Source organism: Phodopus roborovskii, unplaced genomic scaffold (genome assembly GCF_943737965.1).
Source record: "Phodopus roborovskii unplaced genomic scaffold, PHOROB, whole genome shotgun sequence".
Taxonomy (NCBI): Eukaryota; Metazoa; Chordata; class Mammalia; order Rodentia; family Cricetidae; genus Phodopus; species Phodopus roborovskii.
In genome coordinates, this window is record NW_026126578.1 from 5,520,175 (window position 1) to 5,531,613 (window position 11,439).

Sequence of the window (11,439 nt, forward strand, 5' to 3'; positions counted from 1 at the left end):
CACCCATAGGAGGCCTACACAAGGCAAGTCACCCCAAACTCTGATCCAGATGGCTCAGATGATCCCCAGGCTCTGCTCTATACTGAAGAACTGTGTGCTATTGATAGCTGTGAGGGAGAAAGGAGCCTTTCTTCCTTCATTCCTTCCTTCCTTCCTCTCTCTGTTACGTTTTGTTTTGTTTTGTTTTGTTTTGAGACAGGGTTTCTCTGTGTAGCCCTGGCTAGTCTGGAACTCCCTCTGTAGATCAGGCTGGCATCGGACTCAGAGATCCACCTGCCTGTGTTTCCTGAGTCCTGGGATTAACGATATGAACCATCACTTATCAGATCTTTTTATATGGTGATGACACATTTTGGAAGTAAACAGAGGTGATGGTTACCATTCTATGAATGTGCTAAATATCCTTTGATAGTTACTTTTTAATTTTTATTTTATATATGTTGGTGTTTAGCCTACATGTATTTCTGTGTATTGTATGTGTACCTGCTGCCCGCAGAGACCAGATTAGGATATCAGATCCCTTGGAATTGGAGTTACAGATGGTCATGAGCCACCATGTGGGTGCTGGGAACTGGACTTAGGTCCTCTACAAGAGCAACCAGTGCTCTTAACCTGTAAACCAGCCCTCTAGCATCTGTGGTTAATTTTCTATATTATGTATTTTTAGTTAGTTAGTTAGTTAGTTAGTTAGTTAGTTAGTTAGTTTGGATTTTTGAAACAGGGTTTCTCTGTGTGTAGCCCCTGGCTGTCCTGGAATTCTGTCAACCAGGCTGGCCTCAAATTCAGAGATTCACCTGCCTCTGCCTCCTGAGTGCTGTGATTAAAGGTTTGTGCCACCACCGCCCAGCTATATTATGTATTTTGCCTCAGTAATAAACAAACAAATCAGTTCTTCAAGTGTATGAGAAAAACATCAACAGCCTAGAGGGAAAGTCAAAGAAGACTGTGATTGACAGTCCACAGAAAGAGAACTAACACTTCATTCATGAGCATTCTCTATCAGACATACATAGATTCAGCGGCTTTAACTGGGACAACATGACATTCTACCTTTCTCTAACTCTGAATCTAGTGGGGTGTCAGGCTTTCCCCATACAATGGTAAAGATGACCCCAGCCCTCCCACTCCAGCAGTCTAAGCTCTCTCAGCCTGGCAATCCCAGCAAGGAAGAAAAAGTTCTCCCTCGGAAATTCCTGTAAATAACCTGGTAATGGTCAATTAACACAGGCTAGCCCTGAAACATGGCTTATCATGGCCAAGGAGTTGGAATGTTCTACATAGTGAACCCCAAGACTATAGAATAAACTGCCCCGGTCAATCAACTTGGCCCCAGAGGTGGAGTGAGCTTCCAAAAGAGTTTTGATCAAGGTGCCATTCCAGAAGGCAAAAGAGTCATAAAAATCAACATCTTGTCTGCTAAGAGCTACTATGAGACAGGAAGAATAGACCGGTAGCAGAAGTGGCACATGTGTCATGATGTCACCTAATTTTGATGTTCCCGAAGCACCTTCTCATCTGAGGCCACAACCTTACCCAGGCCTGTAGATTAGACTACTCCCTGTTTACAGATAAGGAGATTAAGGGTCAGACATTCTGTAGCTAATAAAGGGGAGATCCAGGCAGGAAATCAGCACATCTGACCCCACACTGATTTCCTGCCCACCCTCCCCACTCAACACACATACTAGGCACCAGCTGAGAGACACCTGGATACATACTCAGAAACCCAGAGTCCTGGGCGCATGCTCTGTTACGAGCCCTGCTGCCTGGAGCAAAGGGCAAGCAGGGCTGAGAATGCTGTTCAGTTGGTAGAATGCTTGCCTCCTGTGCCCAAACCCCAGGTTCCATCCCCGCATTGCATAAACCGGAAGTGGTGGCACATGCCTATAATCTCAGCACTAGGGATACAGATGTAAGGGAATGGGAAAGTCAAGAGCATCCTCAACTGCATAGTGAGTTTGAGGCCAGCCTGAGGTAAATAAGACCCCGTTTCAAGAAAGGAAAGAAGAGAGGGAGACACAGAGAGAGGGAGAACAGCACTAAGTAGTGCACAGGCCTTTAATCCCAGCAGAGGCAGGAAGCAGAGGCAGGTGGATCCCAATGAACTCCAGCACAGCCTGCTCTGCAGAGCAAGTGCCAGGGAGGGCAGCCATAGCTACACAGAGAAACCCTGTCTCAAAAAACAAGCTAAAAAAATGGGGGGGGGGGAATGGAAGAAAGGAAGGAAGGAAAGAGGAAGAAAGGAAGGAAGGAAGGAAAGAGGAAGAAAGGAAGGAAAGAACTTGAGTCAGATAAGATGTGTGTTGTTGAGCTGAAAAGGGCGGGGCTCTGAAAGCACTGCCCTGCTGTCTCCCTGTGTCACATCAATGATGTCATCCTCTAGGTGCTACTGATGTCCTTCTTTCTTCTCAGGAAAGAAACTGCCTCCCATAGAACAATCATCAGGAAAATTACCTCCCTCTGGACTTCACTGTCTTTGGATGCCAAGATCTCCACCAGAGGTCTCTCACCAGAGCACCTTCAATAGCTCCCTACTGGCTCATCTGCCTCTGTTCTTGCCTCCCTATTATCCCCTTAATCCAGGAGCCAGACCAGTATGTGTATCAAATCATAACATTTCTCTTGTGGCCTCCACTTGGAATTGAATACATAGTCTTCCTCCTTGGCCCTCATGGCTGAGCCTGTAACCCCATATCATACCTCTTTCTTTCCTCCTCCCTGAGCCCTGCCCTCCATATGTATGTATGTATGTATGTATGTATGTATGTATGTATGTATTTATGTATATGTACATGTATACGTATGCATTTGTACATATTTTGTTTTTCCTGGAATGCTCCAAGTATTGGCTGCTCAAGATGTTCCTGAGACCTTTGCTGGTGTCTTCTCAAAAAGTTATGTCCTTACTGTTGTTCTTTTGCTGCCACTTACTTCTTTCCAAATGGCAACTCTAGCATACCTTTGTGTTCTGACTTTTACATTGCACAACAATATCTGAAGTTTACTACTGCTACATTTGTTCACATAGTAACTGTTTCCAGACTCTCCATCTCTTATCCCCACCAGGCCAACATGTCTAAGATAATTTTGTGTGATGGTGGAAATGTCCTATACCTGGTCTGTCCTCTGTGATATGATTCAGGGTATCTACTGAGTACTCTAAACACAACAGATTTGACCACAGAATGAACTTTCATTTGGATTTTGTTTTTAAGGACTTGAAACGTAAAGATACATACATACATACATACATACATACGGTGGTTTGAAAGAAAATGCTCATAGGGAGTGGCACTATCAGGAGGTATGACATTGTTATACCTTGTTAAAGGATATATGTCACTAGGGGTGGGCCTTGAGATTTCAAATGCTCAAGCCAGGCCCAGTGTCACTCTCTCTTCCTGCTGTCCAAAGATCCAGATGTAGAACTCTCAGCCCCTTCTCCAGCACCATGCCTGCCTGCATGCTGCCATGATTTCTACCATAATAATGGACTAAACCTCTGAACTGTAAGCTAGTCCCAATTAAATGTTTTCTTTTATAGGAATTGCCATGGTGGTGGTATCTCTTACCAGCAATAAAACCCCCCTAGCGGTCCCCTAGCAGAGCCACCATAAGATGTAAGGAAGCAAGGGCCATGTCTATGGTTGTCTCCCCTACAACAGTATCTAAAATGTACCGTTTAAATGTACCATTTGCTTAAAAACATGTCCACACTGAACAAATATAGACAAACGAAACCCCATGGGATTTCTGCTTGGTTCTCTTTCCCACTGTCACTAAAGGCTCTGCACCCCCATATCACCATCAGCCCCCAGAGTTTCTTTGCTGCACTGACCTTAGGTATTTGGCAGAAGCACCAGGTGCCAGGGCAGCAGAGTCAATTACTCCCTCCAATGCACTCCATTTAGAGCCCAACACTCCCTGTGAGGAGGTGGGTGGTAATGAGGCCTTACCAGGCTCCAGTAAATACTGCAGCTGCTTCCTATCTAGTCATCTGGGCTTTATGGAATGTGGAAATGGCTGGGCCTATAAATCCATGTGAATCGTTCTATTCGTCTACTCCTCCTGCTCCTCTGTGTAATGTTGGAAGGCAAGAAGAGGCAGAATAAGTCAGTGTCAGGTCAAGAGGCTGAATTCAATTAAAATTGTTTTTGGACTCAATTGCTTTAGGAAATGAAATCAGCATCAGGCTGAATAATATATTTTTTTGCATGTTAGGGTCCCTCCTGGGTTCTCTTTAAGCAGAAAGATAATTCAGAACAGACGCTAAATCCAGGTTTATGTCTGCCCTGTGAGGATTAGGGCGTCTACATTATCCCACAGTGCTAAGACCAAATTCCTTGACACCACTATCCCTCCAGCAGCCCTAACTGATGACTGAGAAAGAGTCAACCCCAAAGGCTTCTAGAAAGTACCTTATGAAATCGTGCCCTGGGCTATATAGGGAAAGAGTAGACACAGATATTTCAAGGAATCAACTAGGATGGAGAATCCCAGAGTGCCGAGGCAACTGGTTACGAGACAGGACAAACTGAGCTCAACTCCACAAAAATGGCTCAAAAGTTATGCTTCCCAGGAAAGCTGGGTCTTGTGACAGATAATAAGCATATGAAGGGGACCAGTGCTGAAGATGGGAAGGGAACTCCAGCCTGTCCCAAAAGACTGCAGTACTCTTCCGGGCCAGGGCTCTTCTTAGAGCAGTTAAACGTGACTACTGTTTTCTGTGGCACAGCTCTGAGAATTGCCTGTGCTGTGATCTAGCGTCCCATAGCAAAACAGCTTTTTCTCAGGGCTGAGTTTTACCTGGGTTTTATTTCAAGGGCTTGAGATGTAAAGAACCACATGTGACCCAGGGTCGATGCACTGGACACTGAAAGGAGGCGGGACCAATACTGTGATTATCCCCACTAGACCAGTGCCTGACATGTAGCAAGTTTCGAAATAGCATTTGTATAGGGAAGTTACAGTGTATTTTTTAAAATGTGTGTAGGCTTAAAAAAAGAAAAGAAAAGAAAATACGGGTGAAGAAAGTCATAGAAAAATAATTTATAAATAATAAGCTAAAGTCTTTAAAGAGTAAAGATGAAAAATACACAGTCTGTATCCTATCTAGTGTTGTGTTCATTTTTAATTGTTTGAATGCTAATGAACAGGAAATGACAGCTGCTGAGAGATGATGGATTGTGGAAAGGACTGCTGAATTAAACCTAACCAGTCCAGATACTTTAGGAACTCCTCAATTTTAATAAAAGTCAAATGTATTGCTTTCGGGGAGAGGTTATGCTTTTGTTTCCACAGAAAACTTATGGCTGTGGACTTGTTCAAGGTTAAAGGGGATCAGGTTTGATCTGGGGAGATCCCCTGAAAATCCTGGCTACAGACATAAAGAAATGAACCTAAAAAACCTATAAGACAGGTGATACTTTATCTGCTCAAACATAAAGCCAAAAATCATCTTTGGCTGGTTGTGTACAACACACAGTCCATACATACGTTAATGCATAGATGTATGTTACCTTTGAAAGATGGTGTGTTTTCAGAGCAAGAGAACCAGACACCAATGAAAATGGGTAGCCCAAGTGATCCAGCCTCTCAGAGTGCCTCTGTTGCAGTTTCCTCAGAGTTCTGCATCTAGAACAGCTTCAAGGCTGCTGGCTGAAAAGGTCCAGCCTCACAGACTACTCCAGTCAGACTTCAGATAAGCTCATAACACAAATACTAGACAACAGCCAGCTCTCCCAGGACTTGACCAATATCTCAATTTTCTCAGGATCCCTTACATATTCCATTACCCCCAGACAATAGGAAGTACTCTAGAAAATACAATGCCCATATTCCCAAGAGATAGGGTGGGTGGTTTTTGGCCATTCAATGGGTGATGGATGTTTGTCATCATTTAGGGAAGTTGGTTACAAATTATTACTGGTCATAGTTAGGGAGAAAGCTGAACAAAGGTTCAGGGATCTCTTTCTGAAGGGAAAAAGGGGGAATATAATATAGAAATGATTGGATAAAAAGGTGGATTGTTGAGTATACTTTTGAACAACCACTAGTCTCAAATATTTTACATTGGTATGGAATTTTGTGTATTGATACAAATTTAAGGTTATTTTTGTTATACTGCATATATTTTTCCATTCTTGTTTAAGGTATTGTACCTAAACAGCTTATTTTAAAATGTAAGGTTTTAGTCCTTGAAACTTTCTAGGATAATACAGATTAATAGTCATTTATAATAATCAAACTTATAGTTATGTAAGGTATATTTTCAAGGTCATACAGAGATATATTTTAGATAGATAGGTGATGTCCAAATACTTCAAAGATCCACAAAATATGACATTTGAATTTTTTAATAATATAAGGCTTTCCATAACAGTGAGACATGTCTGCTCTTGGCAGTACCAATTTACTTCAAAAAAGGATGATTGCCATCAAAGAACCTCCATATGGAGTTTGTGTGTGTGTGTCAAAAGCTATCCATTTGAACAAGAAACTACCCTTGACTCAACTGCTAACAGTATGCTGTTCAAACTGAACAAGCAGGACACATAAGAAGACAACTGCCAAACTTTGCCAAGACAAAGTAGGACGGTCCTTCAAAATCCCTGCTTCACAGAAGAATCTGTCAGATATTCTAGGCCTATAGACCAAATATGGATGCTCCAATATTGTAAAGGAACCTTGGGTGACTGTCCAGACAGCCAGCTGTTTCTGTCATTACATAGTTTTGGAAGTTGTTTGCTTTGTACTTCCCTGTTTACTCAGGTAATACCATATCCTTCTTGGGTCTCTGATGGAGTTAAAACTACATAGTTATAGTTACAGTTTTCCTTGTTATCAAATTCAGGAAAGAAAACTCACAAAAATTGTATAAGATTGAGAGAAATAAAAGCTCAACTTGTTTATCTACACTGGGGTACATACATTCATTAATTGTTGTTACATACAAATATGCATATACGTGTAGGTACATAATATATATCTCAAAATATAATCTATTCAGTTTGTATAACGTTACTTGTATGTTTTAGGACTGACCATTTGTTACTAGATAACCAGCTGCTGTGCTCTTTGCTGGGTAAGATTATTTCTCCCCATCTAAGTCTTCCTTAGTTGCCTTTAGTTTGATGTGTAGGGTTGAGGCCTCCCATTATTTCCCCAACCACTTCAGCATTTCTGTTGTTGTTGTCTTTGTTCAGCTCATGTTTAGATAGTCATGCTGGTGAGGCTTTCTGAGCATAGCTTCTGATATTCTTAGGAGACACAATCTCACAGAAAACTTACTGATCATCTGCATTGTATAACCCTTCTGCCTCATCTTCCTCAATGATCTCTGAGCTTAGATGAAGGTGTTGTATTGTAGATGTATTCATTGGGACTGCAGCTGACAGTACAACAGTATCTGACATGTACCATGTGGTTGAAACATGTTTAACAACTCTGCATTTTTATTATTTGTAGTTTTCTGTAATGGTTTCTATATGTTACAAAGAGAAGTTCTCTTGTTGAGGGTGTGAGTACTACATTTATGGGTTTAAGGAAAAAAACTTAGAATGTAGTTAGGGATTGTGCTGGTTTAATAAAGTGATGGTTGTAGGTTTTTCTCCAAGATCCATGACTTTACCAGCCTTGGGTAGTTGGCTAGGTTTCCAGTACCAGGCATGATTTTCCTCTTGTTGAGCAGGCCTTAAGTCCAGTTAGAGAACTGCTGATTATAGCCAAGGTGTGCATGCCACTACTGCACCCTTAGGGTTATCATGCCATGCTGGCTATTGTCGGTCATAGACATCATAGCTGGGTACAACTGTTGGTTCCTTCCCTCATTTAGAAGCTTTCAATTCAGAGAGGAAGCTTTCAAATCAGTTCCAGCTCAGGAGCCTCTGGACTCTGCATCTGTACATGGTGTCCTTCATCATTAGGAATTTACCTTAAATCTCTGGGGAACAACCAAGGGCAATAACAATAGTCTGTAAAGTTTTGGAAGTCTCTTGAACAACCTTGACCACATTCAAAAGGGGGCTTCCAAATGCAGAATTATTAGTATTATAGGTTTTAATAATTATTTGTAATGCCATGTAATATTACTTTGTTATATTTAGTGTTGATAATGAAAGTGTATTGCTAGCTGGACATGATGGAGCATGCCTTGAATCCCAGTACTTGGGAGGCAGAAGCAGGTAGATCTCTGTGAGGCCAACCTGGTCTACCTAGTGAGTTCCAGGACAGCCAGAGCTCTATAGAGAAAACCTGCCCCACTCCCACATAAACCAAAAAAAAAAAAAGTGTATGTGTTTTAAAATCAATTTAAAACACGTGTAGGGCTGGAGAGATGACTCAGGGGTTAAGAGCACTGGTTGCTCTTCCAAAGTTCTGAGTTCAATTCCCAGGAACCACCTGGTGGCTCATAACCATCTATAGTGGGATCTGATGCCCTCTTCAGGCATTAAGTTGATAGAGCACTCATATATACAAAAAAATTAATACTTTTTAAAAATATAGGTAAAAAAATACATCAGTGTATCAAAGTCAGTCCTATCACATATAAAATTAAAATTCATACAAGGCTAAGCTATAGTGATAAAAAGTCAAACATGACTTCTATAGAGACAGAAGGGTCTACCAGAAAGGGTCATAGGGAATAATGAGTAAGAGGAATGCTTATCTCGATGGGCATACTATAGTAGTCCCTCAGGTTCATATATCTAGAAACTAATAAAATTGTATAAGCTCTATACATTTTTCTATGTGAAATTTAACTCATTAGAAAAACCACGGTGGTCAGCAAAAGTGTCACATATGCACAGCATAGATATCACAGTCCATACATCTACGTAACAGCTACAGTTTTAAGCATGCAAAATTGACACATACATAAGAATGCTGACCAGATGATAGAAGGGAGACTTGCAGTCTAATAACACTTCATTTCTACTTTTGCTGATATAGTATCATTTGAGCAGTGATTTTTGTGTGTGATTTTTTTTTTTTAAATCAACTCCTTGTTGTTAGTGCTGCTGGTGTTTTGTGCTACTGTTCCAGGAAACTCTACACTTCTGACATCAATCATTGCAGAAAACAAAAGCAAAGGATTGGCAGAGGGAATATGAGTGATATGCTACCCAGGGTCTCCTTTGTTCTGGTTTGTTATTATTATTGTTGTTGCTTGTACATTTGGACTAAAACCCTCACTTTCCCAAATGTCTGAAGTGTTGGCTGTCAGAAGTAGCTAACTCCAGCTCCCCTCAACTCAAACATGGCCCTGAATCCAGGTGAGCTATCTGACCCAAGGGATAGAACTTCCTTCAGCAGCCTCTTTCAAATGATGTCCAAACAGAAGACTCATACCTAGGTTTGGGTGATACCGAAGGACCACCCCAATCTCAGGAATTCCTGTGGGACTGGCGGTCAGCTGAGAGAAGTCCCATGAACCCGCACACATTTCTAATATGGAGATGGGACTCTAGTGTAGGACAATTGGCCATTTCTTAAGGTTGGGTTTCTGCTCCATGACTGGTCTGGCTAACAGGGCAAAAGGATGCAGAAGCAAAACCATGACAGCTAAGGCGAAAGAGCATAAAGTAGCAGAAGGCATTGCAATATATGGGTGGTTTTATTCTTCTGCCCTGCCTCCTAGAACTTTAGTCCATAGAGGGTGAGTTAAGAAAGACTATACTGGGACTGAAGAGATGGATGGCTCAGAAGTTAAGAGCACTGGCTATTCTTCCAATGGACCTGGCTTCAGTTCTCAGCATTCACAGAGTGGCTCACAACTATCCATAACTCCAGTCCCATGGGACGTGATACCTTCTTCTGGCCCCTATGGGTACTCCATGCACATGGTGCACGTGTATGCAGGCAAAACGCCCATATACACACAAAATAATAAAATAATAACTTTTTAAAAAAGCTATACTTAAGTAGTATTTCCATTATTACCACAGAAGTTTACTGACCTTGTCGAGTACCTGAAAACATGGGAAGGAAACACAGCATTCTTTCCTGAGCATGAAGCCACTGCCGATGTCACTTTGTCACAACAGCTACATGCCATTGACGAAAGTCCTTCCCTTTCTCTGGGAGAACAAGAAGAAGGTGCCATATGAGTGTATCTTTCAAACTAGAGGGGGAAATATGTCCTAAGAGTAGCCAGCATCATAGTACACAGGGAAAACCTGAAAGTGTTTTGTCTAATATCTGAAAAAGACACGTTTTCCATTACCTCCATTCCTTTCTCCTTTTGTAAAAATTTATTTTTACTTTATGTGTTTGAGCATTTTGTCTGATTGTGTCTGCATGAGTACATGCATACAGTGTCTGTGGAGGCCAGAAGAGGTCATCAGTTACAGGGGAACTGGATTTACAGTTAAGAGCTGCTGTGTGGGTGTTGGGACTCAAATCTGGATCCTCTGGAAGAGAAGCAAGTGTTCTTAAGCACTGAGCCTTTTCTCCAGCCCTCTTCACTCTACTTTTTATTTATTTTATTTGTTTATTAATTAATTAATTCATTCATTCATTGATTTTTTTTTTTCAAGACAGGGTTTCTCTGCATAGCTTTGGAGTCTTTCCTGGAACTCTCTCTGTAGACCAGGCTGGCCTGGAATTCACCTCCCAAGTTCTAGGACTAAAGGCCTGCACCACCACTTCCCAGCCCCTCCACTTTTATTCAACATAGTACTTGAAGTCTTGACGAGAGTGCTAAGACACAAGAAAGAAAGAAATTCGATTTAAATTGCTAGAGAAGTCAAATTGTCCCTACTGTCATGTAAATATCATATGTTGACAAATGTGCCATTGGAACTTGAGGAAATTATCCCTATTTTCAGATTATATGAGCCTACACTTAAAAGAACTGTAAGAGTGTGCCAGAAATTCTTAGATTTGACAAACTCTTTTAGCAAAGACACAACAATCATCTGCTTTTTCACATACCCATATCAAACTAACCACAAAAGAAACCGGGAGCCGGGCAGGAGATCCCATTCACAACAGTTTTAAAAGGAATAAAATTTCAAGGAATAAACTTGACTTCCACGACAAAAACTTTAAGACACTGAAGAAATATTTTTTTATTTATTTATTTTTATTTAATTTTATATAACAAAGTCCAATTAAATGAAAACAAACATTTATACACAATATTTGGGAATTTGGGTGTCGTTCTTTCCAAACTACTTCCTGCTGGTAAGGGGCGCTGTCTAGGGGGATTCGAAGAAGACTGAAGAAATATTTGAAGAAGTCAATGTAAGTAATCACCTGAGTGACACAGCTTATGGAATGTGAGAAAATCCTTGCCAACTACATATTAGTCAGGGCATTAATATCTAAAATTAATGTTAATAACTAATATCTATAACTCAAAGATTAAACACCCCAAAGCAAATCATCCAATCACTAAATGGCTAGAGCTGGCAAGAGAGCTCAGCAGGTAAAGGT

The 11,439-nt window shown here is 41.1% G+C and overlaps 1 pseudogene; it reads left to right on the plus strand.

Annotated features, from left to right (window-relative positions):
- Positions 1-9,924: 9,924 nt before the first annotated feature.
- Positions 9,925-10,114, plus strand: LOC127236264 (uncharacterized; annotated as a pseudogene).
- The last annotated feature ends 1,325 nt before the right edge of the window (positions 10,115-11,439 follow it).